Source organism: Panthera leo, chromosome A3 (assembly GCF_018350215.1).
Source record: "Panthera leo isolate Ple1 chromosome A3, P.leo_Ple1_pat1.1, whole genome shotgun sequence".
Classification (NCBI taxonomy): domain Eukaryota; kingdom Metazoa; phylum Chordata; class Mammalia; order Carnivora; family Felidae; genus Panthera; species Panthera leo.
The window spans coordinates 5,099,908-5,105,270 of NC_056681.1; positions in this window are offsets into that span (position 1 = coordinate 5,099,908).

A 5,363-nucleotide genomic window follows, 5' to 3' on the forward strand; every position below is an offset into this window, starting at 1 on the left:
GATAAGTCCCGATCTTGAAGGGCTGGCCTGAATTTTTTAAAAATGGTGGCGTGGTACAGAAGGATTAGCAGATTTGAGGCACGCCTATGGAACTGCCTCCCGTCGCCAAACTTCGTTTCACTGAGGAAAACGGCAGAAGCCACCAATGGCTCCTGGAACACGCAGGGCTCAGAAGCCACAGGCCGGACGGCCGTGGGTCTTGCTGGGCGATGGGTACCCTCCACTCTCCCACTGCGCGGTTATGCGTGTTTCTCTAAAGCCCTATAGTCTGACACCTCTGGGGCCTGTGTGACGCTGGCCTCCCGACCGTGGAAGTTCTGCTTGTAAAGTGATGGAAAACGGCCCCGTATCCCGGCTGCCCTTCTTTCCTCCGCACACCCCGATAACCGGATTCGGCTTTTAAATTAATTGGCTGCATTTCCCGCTGTCATAACAAGGAAGATCTGTGTTGACGATGTGGCTTTCCACTCAGGAGACGTGGCTGTACCCGGCTCAGCAATCTGTTTGACAAATAATCGTCAGGAAAAAAAAAAAAATACAGCTCAGCATCAACTATGTCAAAACTGAGATCTTGTTTCTGGCAGACGTTCTCCAAAGCCAGTAGACAGATATTAAATAACCCCATCCAACGGGTCAATTCATTTAGCTAATGAGGTGTTGGCGGGGCGACTTGGGGACCCTTTTAACGTAACAAGTGGCATTACTCAAAGTGATGTGTTTGCCAGCGGCTTTGTTTTGCTGTCTTTGTTGTTAGCAGAGCCAACTGCCCGACACTTGTCCCCAAAACTTTGGAGGCAGGCCCTGTATCTTCATATGCCCCCAATTCAATTAAACACGTGGCCAGAAAAGGGGCAAGTTCCAAACTCCGTGGTTAAAGTTCTGCTCCGTCTGTGGCAGGGGTCATCTGTGTGCTCCCACATGTCCCAGGGGCCTTCATTTTAGGCAATCTTTAAAAAAAGTTTTTTAATGTTTATTTATTTTTGAGAAAGAGAGAGAGAGAGAGAGCGAGCAGGAGAGGGGCAGAGAGAGAGGGAGACACAGAATCCGAAGCAGGCTCCAGGCTCCGAGCTGGCAACACGGAGCCCGACGTGGGGATTGAACTCACGAACTGTGAGACCATGACCCGAGCCAAAGTCGGACGGTCAACCAACTGAGCCACCCAGGCGCCCCTTAGACGTTCTTAGTGTATGGCCTCTTATATCCAAACAAGCCTGTATCACCCATTGAATAAAATATGTTCATGGCCATAGAAGAGATTGGTCACAATTGTGTTATATTTTGTAGGTATTTCATTAAGCCTTTGATTTTTTTTTTTTTTTGGTCATACTTAGTAACTAACAGAAAAAAATTGTTTTGTGGGGTAGATTTCAAGCGTTTTTGTGGGACCCTGAAATCCTCTTTGGCCCAGGGGACCGGGGGATGGTCTTCAGCGGTGAAGGAACTGTGGTCTGTGATCGCCCAGGTGGACCTCCCTTGAGTGTCGAAGGATGGGGTCCTCTTGGAAAGGAGCTCTGGTTAGTCTCGTGGGTATAATATCCAGTTATACTCCCCTTGTCATTCTGCCTCGCGTCAGCCTGGAAACCAGTCCAGGCTGGGGAGCCCTCTGGAGAAATGCACGACTCATTAGAAGTAGAAAATGCCAGCAGGGCCAGCCCTACGTTTCCAGTCTCTTCGCCTGCCAGGATGCTTAGCGGGAGCAAATACCCCTCCTCCTACCTTCTCCCCTGCCCTGAACGAGTGATAATGAATTGCCCTTTCTTGGACACACGTTTACTTGTAAATTGCCTCAAATCTTTTCTGGAAGTCAATGCAGTACAACCCAGAAAGAGATCCCACACACCATGGGGGTTCAGAGGATAACGTGAACATCCTGCCCAGGCCTGGCCGGGATGACCCAGCCTCCTAGCCATCCAGCCTCTGGTTCACCCTGCTGTGCTCCCGTTGTCTCAGAAGCAGCTGAACAGAGGTGCTGAACTTTACTCTACATCTGCTCTAATGGCCTGGTCTCCAGCATCCTCCAGAACCCGGATATGGGCGCCTTGATCGGCCACTGCCTGGGTCTCTCCCTTGCCATTGAATCTTCCGTGCATCTCAGCCCTGGATGCCTCCTCGCCTGAGGAGTATTCAGCAACTACAGCTCCCCGGAAAGGCGGAAGGACATTCCCCCTGGTGGCAACGTGGGGGACTTTCTCGATGGCCCTGACACTGCATTGAGCGACAGTGAGACACAGGCTGAAAACGTGATTCCCAGTGCAAATTACTCCGAGTCCTGATTCCAACAAGGAGAAAGTGTGTTTGGTGTTAGTGAGCTTTTGATTCCTTTCCGAGCCTTGCTAATCCCCCCTTTTTATGTTTGTTTATTTCAGAGAGAGAGAGAGAAAGAGAGAGAGAGCATGAGTAGGGGTGGGGAAACAGAGAGAGGGGGACACAGAATCCAGAGCAGGTTCCAGGTTCCGAGCTGTCAGCACAGAGCCCGACGTGGGGCTCGAACTCACTAACTGCGAGATCATGACCTGAGCTGAAGTCAGATGCTCAACTGAGTGAGCCACCCAGGTGCCCCAAATGACTTTTTAAAAAAAAATTTTCAATGTTTATTTATTTTTGAGAGAGAGAGAGAGAGAGACAGAGCATGAGCAGGGAGGGACAGGGAAAGAGAGGGAGACACAGAATCTGAAGAAGGTTCCAGGCTCCGAGCCGTCAGCACAGAGCCCCACACGGGGCTCAAACTCATGAACCACGAGATCATGACCTGAGCCGAAGTCAGGTGCTCAACCGACTGAGCCACCCAGGCGCCCCACTCATCTCCCCTTTAAAAATGCACACAAAGGGCAGGCTTCTGCAGGCAAGAAGATTTTGCTAGGATTGAAAGCCATGGGCTTGTCTTCAGGATATTTGTGAGTCGGCATTCTATTCCTCTCTCCGCTCCTAACTACTGTGTGACCTCGGTGCAAACTGTCACCTCCCAAAGGCCTCCGCTTTCTTTGTCCGTCACAGGCCCCTACTGTCTCCATCCTAACCCGGCCGTGTTTTTCAGGTGAGGGGACCGATGTGAGCCGTGCGCTCAGGGCCCGGAGCCTTGTCGGTGTGGCCGGCTGGGCTCACAGCCTGGCGGGTCCGGTCTAGAACTTTCCCCCGCCACTGGCTGCGTGTCCCGGGGCCAAGCAGTTGCCCCTCTCCGAGCCTCAGCGTCTTCGTCGGTAACATTTGGGTAATAAAATCTGCCCCTGTCACCACTGGAGGGATTAAATGCCTGGCACAGAGCAGACACTTGAAAAATAGTGGCAGTTAGTATTATTATTACCACCAGCACTTAATTTGCTTAAAATGTTTACTCACCGGGAATCAATACGCTCCCGGTTTCCAGATAGCCTCATAAATTTTCCGCAAACCTGATACAGTAAGAGTCTCCATCCAGAGCTAATAATTCCCAAAGTGGGAGATTATAATTGCCCTGAAACTTGCTGATTTTGTTATTAAGTACAGGGCTTCCTCAGCAACTTCTAGAAAGTCGTTCTGAATTGAAAACTGCGTGGCCAGTTCCGCAGGAGAGAGAGAGAGAGGCAAAAAAAAAAAAAAAAAAAAAAAAAAAAAAAGGGCTCTGAGATGAGAGGAAAATTCCAGCCGCTCAGCTCGGCCTCCGCAGGGCCGCCCTGACGACGCGAGCATCCAGCAGAGGGCACAGAAACCCATTAACATTTAGAAAAACGCCGGTGTTTGTGTTCGCTGGAAATGTCAGAGATGCTACAGATCCTGCACCGCACTGGAAACTCAAGAGCAGGGCTCGGTGACGGGGGCGCGCAGACGGGCTTTTCTGCCCCAAGCCCCGCGGCTGTCTGCGAACGTGCGTGTCCGCGCACACGCGTGCTCTGAGCGGGGGGGTGCGGGGAGTGACAGCCCCCCTCACATCCTCGAAGGATCGGTGGACCCCTGCCCGACAGGCTCCAAAACCTGGGCCACGTCACGAGGCCCACCATGCCAGCTGTCCGATCACATCCACGTCTCAGTCTGGAGTCACCCGCTACCCTGCGGTTGGGCCCGGCCACGTGCAATTGGGAAGACGAGAAATACCGACCACGTCTGGCGCCGTGATGGGCGCGGGCCTGTGCGTGCGCGCGCAGGTGGCCGGGGCGGGGGGGACCTGGGAAGTGGCTTCTCTTCCCGTGGACGGGGAGGCCGTTCGGTTCCGGTGGCCCTGCAGCATGACGATCCCACCATAGGGGCTCTCAATGCCCACGACTCAGCCCCGCTACCCCACTTTCGCACCTCCACTCTGCAGAGGCGGAGCCCCAGAACGTAATGAGACGGGTGTGCGAATGTTCGAGAGGGCCTTCACGGTGGCGAGCGCCGGAGACGCTCCAAATGCCCACCAGTGAGGGTGACAGTGACACGCTGTGCAGCAGTTAAGAAATGATTTGTGTGGACGGGCCAAGGCACGGCCGGGAGGAGTGTGATGTGTCAGTAAGTGAAAAACAGCAGGTTGCCCGGGAGACGTGCATGAGATCATTGAGTTACAATTTTAAAAAGGAGGCACCTCCAATAAATGTGCATATACGTTTACTTGAGCAAAAATAATGATGTCAAAGATCTAGCTCCTACGATTGCCTACTTCAGGGCAGTGAGGTTGCTTTTTACATCTCGAAATTGCTACAGCCAGTGTTTCTCCTTCTTCTTCTTCTTTTTTTTTTATTATGGTGAAATACACATGATGTACAATTTGTCTTTAATGACGTTTTGCACGTTTGCAGTGGGGCGCAGCCATCACCATTATCTAGTTCTAGAACGTTCCATCACCCTAAAAAGGAACACAGGACCCATTCACATGAACAGTCTTTCCCCCATCTCCCCATTCCCTCCAGCCCCGAACAATCACCAATTTATTTCCAGTCTCTCTGGATTTGCCCATTCTGGATATTTCATATAAATCGAGTCGATATGGGGCGCCCGGGTGGCACAGTCAGTAAAGCGTCCGACTTCGGCTCAGGTCATGAACTCAAGGTTTGTGAGTTCAAGCCCCGCGTCGGGCTCTGTGCTGACGGCTCAGAGCCAGGAGCCTGCTTCGGATTCCGTTACCTCTCGCTCGGTCCCTGCCCTGCTCGGGCTCCCTCTGTCTCTCTCAAAAACAAACATTAAAAAAATTTTTTTAAAAAATCTAGTCAATACATATCCGGCTTTTTAGCCTGATGCTTTTGGGGTTCATCCACATCATAGCATGTGTCAGTACTTGGTTCCTGTCTCTGGCTGAATAATACCTGATTGCTGTCCCTTCATTAGTTGATGGGCGTCTGGGTGGTTTGCGCCTTCGACTCTTGTGGATGTTGCTGCTGGTGTAAGCATGAGCGTATAAGGGTTTTTGAGGATCTGTT